The 13,893-nt window shown below is 43.6% G+C and overlaps 1 protein-coding gene across 5 annotated transcripts in view; it reads left to right on the top strand.

Moving 5' to 3' along the window:
- Positions 1-10,253: 10,253 nt before the first annotated feature.
- Positions 10,254-13,893, top strand: part of LOC140393878 (melanophilin-like) — a 258,326-nt gene continuing 254,686 nt past the window's right edge. For 3 of the 5 annotated variants that reach the window (XM_072480466.1, XM_072480475.1, XM_072480450.1), the window contains exons 1-2: positions 10,254-10,404; positions 12,817-12,847. The gene's annotated coding sequence lies outside the window, so the exon portion shown is untranslated. The remainder of the gene's footprint in view (positions 10,405-12,816; positions 12,848-13,893) is intronic. The other 2 variants (XM_072480486.1, XM_072480457.1) reach the window with 2 other exon arrangements.

Below are 13,893 nucleotides of genomic sequence, written 5' to 3'. Positions count from 1 at the left end.
TGAATTTGACATACCTCCAATTAAATTGGAAAACGAGGATGTTCTTAAAAATTGGGATGAATTGTTGAGTTACCTTCCAGAGGAAAAACGGACTGACCTGAAAGAGTTATTGATATCACGAGGGCAAGTTTGTAGAGATAAATTGGGAAGTACTAAAATGGCTACACATGATGTCGATGTGGGAAATGCTGTGCCAATCAAACAACATTCATATAGACTTAACCCTTTAAAATTGGCACAGGTTAACAAAGAGATTGAGAGTATGCTTAAAAATGGCATAATTGAAGTGGGTTGCAGCCAATGGAGCTCACCATAGTGATGGTACCAAATCCAGACGGTACCCAACGGTTATGTGTGCACTATAGAAAGGTTAATGCAGTTACAAGAACGGACTCTTATCCTATCCAACACTTGGAGGATTGCATTGAGAAAGTGGGACAATCAGCTTTTATTTCCAAACTGGATTTACTTACAGGTTACTGGCAGGTACCTTTCTCCGAAAGGGCGAAGGAGATTTCAGCATTTGTGACTCCAGATGGCATATACCAATTCAAAGTTATGCCATTTGGCATGAAAAACGCACCAGCCACATTTCCACGGTTAACTAACAAAGTTGTTTCAGGATTACCCAATTGTGCGGTATGTATCGACGATCTGGTCATTTTCAGTCAGACATGGACAGAACATTTGAAACATCTGATGGAGTTATTCGATCGACTTCAGGAGGCGGGTTTGGTGATAAATCTAACCAAAAGTGAATTTGGAAAGGCCCAAGTCACTTTCCTTGGCCATACAATCAGACAGGGTCGAATGGTCACACGGGATGTGAAACCAATAGTTATTGAGGAGTTTTTGATACCCTCAGGACGAAGGGAAATAATGTGATTTCTTGGCATAAGTGGATTTGATCGAACATTCCAAAACAGGAATGCGGAATATTTGGCTAATGGTAAAGTTCTTGAAAGTGTGGATGAGCAGAGGGATCTAGGTGTCCGTGTACATAGATCCCTGAAAGTTGCCACCCAGGTTGATAGGGTTGTAAAGAAGGCCTATGGAGTGTTGGCCTTTATTGGTAGAGGGATTGAGTTCCGGAGTCGGGAGGTCATGTTGCAGCTGTACAGAACTCTGGTACGGCCGCATTTGGAGTATTGCGTACAGTTCTGGTCACCGCATTATAGGAAGGACGTGGAGGCTTTGGAGCGGGTGCAGAGGAGATTTACCAGGATGTTGCCTGGTATGGAGGGAAAATCTTATGAGGAAAGGCTGATGGACTTGAGGTTGTTTTCGTTGGACAGAAGAAGGTTAAGAGGAGACTTAATAGAGGCATACAAAATGAGCAGGGGGTTGGATAGGGTGGACAGTGAGAGCCTTCTCCCGCGGATGGATATGGCTGGCACGAGGGGACATAACTTTAAACTGAGGGGTAATAGATATAGGACAGAGGTCAGAGGCAGGTTCTTTACGCAAAGAGTAGTGAGGCCGTGGAATGCCCTACCTGCTACAGTAGTGAACTCGCCAACATTGAGGGCATTTAAAAGTTTATTGGATAAACATATGGATGATAATGGCATAGTGTAGGTTAGATGGCTTTTGTTTCGGTGCAACATCGTGGGCCGAAGGGCCTGTACTGCGCTGTATTGTTCTATGTTCTATGTTCTAAATGTTTTGTAGCGTGATTGCTCCGCTGATGGACTTGCTGAAGAAGCGTCGAACATTTCACTGGACAGCGGAGTTTCAACAGGCATTTGACAGCCTGAAAGCTGTGATAACCAATGCTCCTGTGTTGGAGAATTACAGGGGACTCTGTGATCAGATTGAACTAAAGTATCTGACTTTAAAGAGACATGCCGAGGCGTAGAGGAATGGATGGATCGTGCAGAGACCTTCTTTGAAAGAACATAGAACATAGAACATACAGTGCAGAAGGAGGCCATTTGGCCCAACAAGTCTGCACTGACCCACTTAAGCCCTCATTTCCACCCTATTCCCGTAACCCAATAAGCCCTCCTAATTTTGTGGTCACTTTGGGCAATTTATCATGGCCAATCCACCTAACCTGCACGTCTTTGGACTGTGGGAGGAAACCGGAGCACCCGGAGGAAACCCACGCAGATACGGGGAGAACGTACAGACTCCGCACAGACAGTGACCCAAGCCGAGAATCGAACCTGGGACCCTGGCGCTGTGAAGCCACAGTGCTATCCACTTGTGCTACCGTGCTGCCCTTCTTGTTCGCTGAGACTGTCAATCGAGAAGGATTTCCTGTTGGAAGAAGATGAACGAAAAACAAAATGGGCTATATTAATGTACCTGTTTGTGTGTGTTGTTTTTTGAAATGAAAAAGTATATTTACTGTGTGCATTTCTTAAAGGATAGTGAAAAGGTGAAAAATGAAACCATCTTAAAGTTGATGGGGTTTTTTTTTCCTTGGGGGGAGGTGTCATGTGAGAGTACCTTTAAGAAATGGCTGTTTAAGAAATGTACCTTTAAGAAATGGGTGTTTGTCAGTGATGTCAGACTGTGGATGGAGCTGGGCTGTCTGTCAGCTTTTTACTTTCATTTTAGGTTGTTTGCTGCAGGGTGTGTTTTAGTTTTGTTTTCAGTGTTGGAGCTGAAGCCAGACAAAGCAGGTGGACTGCTGTTCTCTCTGCCATGAAAAGACTATCTCTTGATCATTTGGTGAATTCAGAATTATAAATGTTCTCCGTAGTGAATGTAAACCTAATGTGCTTCTGTTAAAAGGTGTTCCTTTTGTCTTCTGGATGTTGTTTGGGAAGCTATTAAGGATTACTTAATGCTGTATTCTTTGGGGGTTGTATTTGAATTGATGGTTGCTAAGATGTTCACTGTATGTTTAAAAAGGTTAACTTGAGTTCATAGAATAAACATTGTTTTGCTTTAAAAAATACTTTTCCATTTCTGCTGTACCATACCTGTAGAGTGGGCCATATGCTCCCCATACAACAATCTATTAAAAGTTGTGGGTCAGGTGAACTCCATGATACACTTTGGTGTTCTCTAAGCCCTGGCCCATAACAAATGTCAATTTCTTGGTTTGGATTTGTCTTATTTTGTGTTCAGGACATACCAGGGCAATTTTTGACCTTGCTAGGGAGCTACCAGTGTTGTAGCTGTACTGGAACAGCTTGGCTAAGGGCGCAACAATTTCTGGAACACAAGTCTTCAGTACAATTGCCGGCCCATAGCCTTTGCAGTATCCAGTGTCTTCAGCTGTTTCTTGATATCATGTGAAGTGAATAGAATTGGCTAAAAACTGGCATCTGTGGTGCTGGGAACCGTCAGAGGAGAGCGAGATGATCATGCATTCGACACCTCTAGTTGAAGATTGTTGCAAGTGCTTCACCCTTATTTTTTGCACTGGTGTTCTGGGCTCTTCCATCATTGAGGATGGAGATATTTGTGGAGCCTCCTCCTCCAGTGAGTTACTAATTGTCTACCGCTATTCACAACTGGATGTGACACAACTGCAGGGGTTAGATCTGGTTCACTAGTTGTGGAATTTATTAGCTCTAGCAATCACTTGCTGTTTATGCTGTTTGGCATGCCACAAGTCCTGTGTTGTAGCTTCACCATGTTGATGCCCCATATTAAGCCTGGTGCTGCTCCTGGCATGTCCTCCTGCACTCTTTATTGAACCATGGTCAATTTCTTGGTTTGGTTGCAATGGTAAAGTGGGAAGATATCCCAGGCCACGAGGTTACAGGTTGTGGTTGAGTACAATTCTGCTGCTGCTGATGGCACACAGCATCTAATGTTTGCCTAGTCCTGAGTTTAAAATCTATCCCATTTAGCACAGTGGTAATGCCACACAACACAATGGAGGGAATCCTCAATGTGAAGACGGGACTTCATCTACACAAGGTCTGTGTGGTGGTCACTTCTGTCATGGACAGATGCATCTGCAGCAGGCAGGTTGGTGAAGATGAGGTCAAGTATGTTTTTCCCTCTTATTGGTTTCCTCACCACCTGCTACAGTCCCAGTTTAGCAGCTATGCCCTTTAGGACTTGACCAGCTCAGTAGTAGTGCTACCGAGTCATTCTTGCCAGTGGACATTGAATTCCCCACCCAGAATACATTCTGCACTCTTGGTATCCTCAGTGCTTCCTCCAAATGGTTTCCAACATGGAGCAGTACTGAATCAGCTGATGGTGGACAGCATGTGGTAATCAGCAGGTGGTTTCCTTGCCCATGTTTGACTTCATGCCATTGAGACTTGGGGCAGCACGGTAGCACAGTGGTTAACACAGTTGCTTCACAGCTCCAGGGTCTCAGATTCGAGACCCGGCTTGGATCAATGTCTGTATGGAGTCTGCATGTTCTCCCCGTGCCTGAGTGGGTTTCCTCCGGTGCTCCGGTTTCCTCCCTCAGTCCAAAGATGTGCAGGTTAAGTGGATTGGCCATGCTAAATTGCCCTTAGTGTCCAGAAAGGTTGGGTGGAGTTATTGGGTTACGGGGATAGGGTGGCAGTGTGGGTTCTATGATTCTATGACTTCATAGGGTCCAGAGTTGATGTTGAGAACTCTGAGGAGAACGCCCTCATGACTGTATACCACTGTGCCACCACTTCTGCTGGGTAGATCCTGCTAGTGAGACGGGCATACCCAGGAATGCTGGTAGTGGTGTCTGCGACAGTGTCTGTAAGGTATGATTCTGTGATTATGACTATGTCAGGCTGCTGCTTGACAAGTCTGTGAGACAGCTCTTCCAATTTTGGCATAAGCCCCCAGATTTTAACAAGGGGGACTTTGCAGGTTCGGCAGAGTTGAGTTTGCCATTGCCGTTTCCAGTGCCTCCATCGATATTGGGTGGTTTGTCTGCTTTCATTCCTTTGATTTTTTTAAAGGTTTGAAGCAACTGAGTGGCTTGCTAGACCATTTCAGAGGGTGTTGAAGAGTCAACCAAATTGCTGTTGGTCTGGAGTGAAATGTAGGCCAGACCAGGTAAAGACGGCAGATTTCCTTCCCTGAAGGATATGAGTGAGCCAGATGGGGTTTTATGACAATGGTTAATGATTTCATGGTCACCATTAGACATTTCATTCCATATTTTTTTTGTAAATGAATAGAGGTGTTCCAGAAAGCAGTCACCCAATCTACATTTGATCTCTCCAATGTAATGGAGACAGCCTCCTGAGCAGTGAACACAGTATGCTAAAATACATGAAATACATACAAATCGCTGTTCTATCTGGAATGGTTGTTAGGGCCTTGGACAGTGAGGAGAGAAAAGGTGAAAGGACAGGTGTAGCATCTTCTGTGATTTCACAGGGAGGTGTCATGGGAAGCGGACAGGTTCCTGGGGTGATTGAAGAGTGGGCCAGTGTGTCACAGAGGGAATGGGTGGAAGGAGAGGGAGGCTATCTGGTGAAGGAAGACACCCTGTCTGGGACAGGGAGAAAGATAGTGAGGGAATGCAAGGATGCAGGGACGTGGGATGAAGGGAAAGGTCCTTCTTGTTGGGTCTGACGGTCCTGTGGTTGGGTGGGGGAGGACTTGTCTGAACAGGGATGGTGAGAGAAAGATAATCTTAGAGGGTCGGGACCGTTGATGCCTCATATTAAGCCTGGTGCTGCTCGGGTCCTGGAGGTAGAATTGAGGATTCGAGGCAGTGGAAGAAACGATCAGTGAGCAGGGGGAGTAGGACGTGGTAGGGTGGCATGTCCAAGGTGATAGTCAGGTGACTGAAGGTTTCATAGGGAATCACTGAAATGGATTGAACGACAGCTTGGAATATGGGAGTGGTCAGGGTGGGTATCGGGGAGGTAACGAGTGTAGGTTCAGAGGGGAAACAGTTGTTTATACAGAACATAATCCATTAAAATGTCGAATGAAGTTTAAAGATTGAAATGCAAGACTGTTTAGATGGAATTTATTTCAACAACCATGTAACTTAATTATACATGTAGCAGGAAGATAAAAATATAATTGCAGATGCTTTATCATGACTTTGAGTTCTGAGAAGAATGGAACATTTAAAGACGGGAAAGAAAGACTAAAATGAACTATGCATGCATGAATATGATGAGATATGTATCTTATAGTGTAATAATAGTGTTTAGTAATGAGTAGTATTTAAAGTTGAAAAGGCTTTGGAAAATGAAGCCAACTTTTCATGTTGCTAGTTCATTTTTTAAGGGGGGAGGTGTGATGAATGTGAGAAATTGTCCTATTCCATATTTTATATATTTTTGCAATAATGTTATTTAAACCTGGGTTAAGATACAGACAGACAAGTACAACTGCTAGAGCTGTGATTAAGGTTCCATAAAAGTGGGGTAATCATTGATTTACAGATGAAGGATTCTGCTAATAGGTATTCTGCTTGAGAACTGTTTACCTGTTTACAGATAGCTAGCAAATGGAATATTGTTTTGTTTGAAGGGACCCCTGGGAGGGAGATAATTTATGAAGTTATTGTATTTGGTGCTGGCTAAACGCCTTAAGGGACATCTTGTAAGAAGAGACAAAGGAATGCCTTATGCTTTGGGTACAGATAATATAATTAATAGGAGGAGCCAGGTGTTGCTAACTTTTGGTTGGCTCTTAAATCGTAATTTGCTCTGTTTGTTTAACCTTTGCTCTAGAGTCGCCAGGTATCTTTATGATACCGCCACAAGGTTCAAGTTCAAGTAATGATCAATAACTCAACACACCAATTAGTAAGATTCAAATCAAAACACATTTATTATACACAGTAAATCACTACACATGCATAAGCTCTACTTTCTAGACTATTCCTGTGACTAAAAGGCCAATACTTAGCTTCGGATTGGCCCACCAGGTCATGGGAACAAATGGCCTTTCGTTCAGGTCCTGAGTCTGCAGGATTCAAAAGCTGGTATGGACTGGTAGCTAGGAGTACCTATCTCACAGCGAGCGTTGACTTCAGACTTACTTGGTTGGCGGCCGCTGGACAGTTCATTCTCAGGGGTTGCTTCGCGTTGCTGAGTAACTCTGTCAAGAAGGACGATTTGAACTTGGGGGCTTTACTTTATAGTCCCCAGCGGCGTCCCGCCCTTCAGGGCGGACCCCGTTCCAAATGATTGGACTGCGTTCCGATCATTTGGATCGATTTCTCCAATACTGGAGTTGTTCCCTGATCGCTGGGCGGTCCCTAAATGTCCGTTGGCCTTCCTTTGCCTTGGCTCCTGCTGGCGCCGAGGAGTCTGGCTTGGCTTTATTCACCTTAACTGTTGCCATTGTGCCTTGGAATTGCTCATTACTATGCAGATGGCTGCTGGTTTTAGTGATGTCTGGTTTCTTACAGGTTTCAATGCACATGATTTCTGTATCAGGGCAGCACGGTAGCATTGTGGATAGCACAATTGCTTCACAGCTCCAGGGTCCCAGGTTCGATTCCCGGCTTGGGTGACTGTCTGTGTGGAGTCTGCACATCCTCCCCGTGTGTGCGTGGGTTTCCTCCGGGTGCTCCGGTTTCCTCCCACAGTCCAAAGATGTGCAGGTTAGGTGGATTGGCCATGATAAATTGCCTTTAGTGTCCAAAATTGCCCTTAGTGTTGGGTGGGGTTACTGGGTTATGGGGATAGGATGGAGGTGTTGACCTTGGGTAGGGTGCTCTTTCCAAGAGCCGGTGCAGACTCAATGGGCCGAATGGCCTCCTTCTGCACTGTAAATTCTATGATAATCTATGAATTTGCTAGTCTTTGCCTGTGTTGGCTGAATTTCCCTTCAGCCTTTGCGGTTCTCTATTTTAAGTCGGGAAGTGGCCAACCCAGGTGGCTATACAGGTCTGCCTGAAAAGGTAGTTTGTCCTAGAATTCTCAACTGGATAGAAGTGTTTTTGGTCCCTCCAAAGATTCTACACAGAGAAAAGAATGTAGAAATCTGGTTGTTAACTTTATCCATGAGTGATATTTGAAATGTATTGGTTTGCTTGATTGGAATAAAGTAACAGGTTTGGGAAGTAAGTTAAGGTTTTTCTCTTTTTCTCAAGAACTGTTGTAACTGTTAACTGTAAAGCTCCTAAAGTGCTTCATTTGGTGCTTAAATTAAGGTTTGTTTTACCGAAAAGGTACCTATTGGTCAGTGTTATCACTCCTGTCGTGCACCAACATTTCCTCACAGTTTTACAAATTACAAATAATTGGGTTCACATCCGGGATCCTAACAATGCCCCATGTAAATCAATCTCCCAGCTCCAGGTTCCCATGTAAACTTCAAAACCCAGCTCCAAGCACCCCTGTGTACGTCAATCCTGAAGCTATGAGTTCTCCAGCATATACCAGCTCTCCCAGCTGAGTTCCCATGTGTACATCAAACACCCAGCTGAGTTCCCATGTGTACATCAAACACCCAGCTGAGTTCCTCTGTGTACATCAAACACCCAGCTGAGTTCCCATGTGTACATCAAACACCCAGCTGAGTTCCCATGTGTACATCAAACACCCAGCTGAGTTCCCTGTGTACATCAGACACCCAGCTGAATAATGCTGCGTACATCAAACTCCCAGTTGAGTTCCCCTGTGCAAATCATAATCCCAGCTGAGTTCCCCTGTGTACATCAATCTCGCTGCTGATTTCCCCTGTATAGATCAAACTCCCAGTTGAGTTCCCCTGCGCACATCAAAATCCCAGCTGAGTTCCCCTGTGTACATCATCTCACGTCAGCGCTGAGTTCCCCTGTGTAGATCAAACTCCCAGCAGAGTCCCCCTGTGCAAATCAAACTCCCAGCTGAGTTTCTCTGTGTAGGTCAACTCCCAGCTCTTGAGTACCTATGTGTACATCACACACCAAGATCTGAGTACCTCTGTGTACGTAAGCTCCCAATTTGAGTACCTCTGTGTACATCACACACCCAGCTCTGAGTTCCTCTGTGTACATCACACACCCAGCTCTGAGTTCCTCTATGTACATCACACACCCAGCTCTGAGTTCCCCTGTGTACATCACACACCCAGCTCTGAGTACCTCTGTGTACATCACACATCCTGCTCTGAGTACCTCTGTGTACATCACACACCCTGCTCTGAGTTCCCATGTGTTCATATAACTCCCAGCACTGAGTTCCCCTATGTACATCAAACTCCCAGCTGAGTTCCCCTGTACACATCAAACTCCCAGCTGAGTCCCTCTGTGTACATCAAACTCCCAGCTGAGTTCCCCTGTACACATCAAACTCCCAGCTGAGTCCCTCTGTGTACATCTAATCCCAGCTGAGTTCCTCTGTGTACATCAAACTCCCAGCTAGTTCCTCTGTGTACATCAAACTCCCAGCTGAGTTCCCCTGTGTACAACAAACTCCCAGCTGAGTTCCCCTATGTAAATCAAACAACCAGCTGAGTTTCCCTGTGTAAATCAAACTCCAAGCTGAGTTCCCCTATGTACATCAAACTCCAAGCTGAGTTCCCCTGTGTACATCAAACTCCCAGCTGAGTCCCTCTGTGCACATCAAACTCCCAGCTGAGTTCCCCTATGTAAATCAAACAACCAGCTGAGTTCCCCTGTGTAAATCAAACTCCAAGCTGAGTTCCCCTATGTACATCAAACTCCAAGCTGAGTTCCCCTATGTACATTAAACTCCCAGCTGAGTCCCCTGTGTACATCAAGCTCCCAGCTGAGTTCCTCTGTGTACATCAAACTCCCAGGTGAGTTCCCCTGTGTACATCAAACTCCTAGCTGAGTTCCTCTGTCTACATCAAACGTCCAGCTGTTTTCCCCTGTGTACATCAAATTCCCAGCTGAGTTCCCCTGTGTACTTCAAACTCCCAGCTGAGTTCCCCTGTGCAAATCAAAGTCCCAGCTGAGTTACTCTGTGTACATCACACACCGAGATCTGAGTAACTCTGTGTATGTTAACCCACAGTTCTGAGTACCTCTGTGTACATCTCACACCCTGCTCTGAGGTATCCCTGTGTTCTTCAATCTCCCAGCACTGAGTTTCCCTGTGCACATCAAAATCCCACCTGAGTTCCCCTGTGTACATCATCTCACAGCGCTGAGTTCCCCTGTGTACATCAATCTCCCAGCTGAGTTCCCTTGTGTACATTAAACTCCCAGCTCTGTTGGACGTTGCCCCAGAGGCTGTTTCTGTTCATTCCTTTGTTCCGGACTGGTCTGTTGCGTCAACATCATGTGGTTAGAAAATCATTTGAAACATTCCTGCGGCTGCATGTGATATTTTCTTGCCGGCAAGTGTATAGGCTGTGACCCTGTGGCTCAAGATCTGAGCCGTGACGTGTGATCATGTGGTACGGGGACAGAGAGCTCTGTGACTGTACACACTGAACACTGACTGAACAGTAACACTGCAGGAGTTCAGGAAAGTAGTTCATCAATGATACTGAGTTCTCATGAGAATTTTTAATGAAATTCATCCTTTTCGGTCAGTTAATTGCACCCGGTGACGACGTGCTCTAAAATTGGTAATGTATAAAATTTAAAATAAAATCTGGAAAGTTACTAGCAAGCTTATTGCTCCAAGACATTATTAAAGTTTAATGTGTCAATGCCTGGTATAAAATTGTTATAAAAATGTGAATTAATTAAAATAGTGTGTTATTAAAATATAAAATCCTCAAAATGTAGTGTTATTAATGCATAATCTTAATGCTGCGGTATAATGTATTGTGTTTTAACCAGTGACATAAATTAATAAGAGAACAGTGAGGTCTTGTATGTATTTTCTTCTAGTGCCAGATCTTTCATAATGAACATTTTGTGGGAATAATTTAGTTATATATGTGTATGGTGGCAACAAATATTTGGATAAATTTTCTTCTACTTGCTATTTCGAAAAGAACAGGTACAACTACACCAGAAGCATCAGAGTAAACCTTCACACATGTCCATACAATGTCTTCGAGAATGTAGCGTATAATAGAAATCGAGTGAGGAGTAAGTCAGGAATGGGTTACAGTTTTTTTTTACTCCTATTGAATGTAAAGTAAACCCTTTTTTAAAAAAGAAATCACACGAATTGTAAAGAGTTTACCGAGTGTTTCTTTATATGTTGCTGTTTAAAATGATTCTTTCGTGGAATTTAAACATCTCTGACTAGGACAGCATTTCTTGCCTATCCCTAACTTCCCTTGATAAGGTGGTGCTGATCCGCCTTCTTGAACTGCTACAATTCATTCAGTGTTTCCTCTGCTGAAGTCTCTCTGGACACCGCCTCTGTCACTTGAAGTCTTGTCTCAGTGGCTGGGCAGCCTTGCTTTGAAATACTTCACCCATTATGTATTTCCAAGAGGTTTTGGGTGTGTCTATCTGTGGCAGCTATTGTTTCAATGTCCAGTACTTTGCATTTTTAATGTCTCCTCCTTCGATAGTTCTGAGTTTCAATGGATGTCTGAACTCTTCACCCTCCCTTCAGGGTGATTTGTTGGTTTCTCATCTTCACCTTGGAATGTGGCCTTGCACGTTTGAGCAATTTACTCTGTCTCAGTTCAAATTACAAAATTTCCAGTCAGTTGAAAGTTGAAAAATCACATTTTCAAAAATAAAAGGGCATAGCCTTGTGACAGATATTAAACTGAAGCTCCATTTGCATTCTTAGATCCAGATCACTTTCCAAAGTAAAGCAGGGTTTTTTTTCTCATTATCCCAGCCAATATTTTTCCATCAACCAATATCACTTGAAGTTATCTGGTAATCTACTCATTGACATTTGTGGGACCTTGCTGTGTACAACTGCTATGTTTCCTATTATTACAACAGTGTTTACAGTTCAAAAGTAGTTAATTGGCTGAGAAACACTTTGGGATGTTCTGACAGCCATGATATAAGTCTTAAGTTTTTTCATCTTGTTAGGTTTTTGCCCCTAGGCTTCAAAAAGATGTTAATTACATTAAAGTTTGATATTATATCCAATTGGCGTACTTGGAGAAAATGATGTACCTCGAACATCACTTTATGACAATGGGGCCTTAGTGAAGAATTTTACAGCCATTCACATTTGCACAGTCAGGACTCAATCATTTATTTGCCTTCTGGACAATTGACAGATTCCTTCCTGCACAATGGACAAATCATAAGACTTTAAGATGTAGAGTAAAACTAATTTGAATTAATTGTTAGTGATTCATGTTTTACCACTGTGTTTGTCAAACTTTGCCATTCTGGTTATGTGTGTGCACTACCGAAGTTAGAGTAACATTGAGATTATATGCTCATCTAACAGGTGAGATGCATGGGTTATAGAGGGTTTGCTATCTTTATCTGTCACTAACCCTACAACATCTGCTCAAAGTTTTAGAATTCTTCCATCATTGTTAAATGTAATCATTTTCCAATTGAGTTGAAACTGGCCATTATGATGTTGATCGAAGGATATATATTAATCAGCACACCCAGGATAATGTTCATGCTCTTTGTATAGTGCAATGGGATCTTTCATGGTCAGGTGAGAGAGCAAGCACAGCTTCAGTTTATCATTTCAGCCTAAAGATGGCACCTCTACCAGGGCAGCACTCCCCTTAGTATGGCACTAGAGTATCAACTTTGCTTTTTCTGCTCAAGTGCTGGAGTAGGATTTCAATCCACACCTCCTTACCCAGGGCAATAATGCCACCCACTGAGCAACAGCTTATACTGCATAAGGGAAGGGGAGGCTTAATGCATAACTGAGGGGAAAAGGAATAAAGGGTTCCAGGGGACAGGATTAGAAGAAGTATTAGATGGGCAGGAGCTCGTATGAGGTATAAGCACTGGTATGGTCCACTTGAGCCAAATGGCCTATTTCGGTGCTGTAGATTCTATGCAAGCCCGGGCCTTTAAAAACTGCAAGTGGAGCTTTACATAGCTGTTCATACCTTATGTTTTTTGGTCTTTTTTAGGTTCAGCAGCAACTTCTAGCCCATTTTCCAGGTTGGTGACATTATGTGGACTGCTTATGTCAAACTGCTGCTATATTTGCCCCTAATTTCTTATTCCAGGATGTTCCCCTTTGAAAAACCTATTCTCATGTTTCTGCATTGCATGGATGGTTAACTCTTTACAGTTAACGACAGTGTGAGAGATTACCTAGTTAATGACAGTACAAGAGGTGACCTATCTTTCATGTGTACAAGATGGCGTAAATGGGATTGCTGATATTGGTGAGGGTATGCAGTGGTTTTGAGGCCAGTATGAGGGGCATTACAATATATTCTATGATAAATCTGACAAAGGAGCAATGTTGGAAGGTTGGATCTTGTTGACTCATGCTTTTGTATGACTGTGTCTAATCTATCGTCAAGCCACTCCTAAGGGGTGGCTTATGTTTATTTATTAAATTCCAACCATTTACAGCCAATACGTTTTTGGCACACCAAATAGTATTTTCTGATTATACTTACAAAGCACTGTTGACATATAGTAAGGTGGGCCACTTGTTTCATATGTGAAACTGAATCTTTGTAAATTAAATGATTTTGCTCAACCTTGGGAGATGGCGATGTATTAGAACAACGAAGAACAAAGAACAAAGAAATGTACAGCACAGGAACCGGCCCTTCGGCCCTCCAAGCCCGTGCCGACCATGCTGCCCGACTAAACTACAATCTTCTACACTTCCTGGGTCCGTATCCCTCTATTCCCATCCTATTCATGTATTTGTCAAGATGCCCCTTAAATGTCACTATCGTCCCTGCTTCCACCACCTCCTACGGTAGCGAGTTCCAGGCACCCACTACCCTCTGCGTAAAAAACTTGCCTCGTACATCTACTCTAAACCTTGCCCCTCTCACCTTAAACCTATGCCCCTAGTAATTGACCCCTCTACCCTGGGGAAAAGCCTCTGACTATCCACTCTGTCTATGCCCCTCATAATTTTGTATACCTATATCAGGTCTCCCCTCAACCTCCTTCGTTCCAGTGAGAACAAACCGAGTTTATTCAACCGCTATTGGTAGTATTGGATTAGTAATGCAGAG

Source organism: Scyliorhinus torazame, chromosome 2 (genome assembly GCF_047496885.1).
Source record: "Scyliorhinus torazame isolate Kashiwa2021f chromosome 2, sScyTor2.1, whole genome shotgun sequence".
Taxonomy (NCBI): Eukaryota; Metazoa; Chordata; class Chondrichthyes; order Carcharhiniformes; family Scyliorhinidae; genus Scyliorhinus; species Scyliorhinus torazame.
The sequence above is the reverse complement of the archived record's forward strand: the minus strand, read 5'-3'. Positions and strand labels throughout refer to the sequence as shown.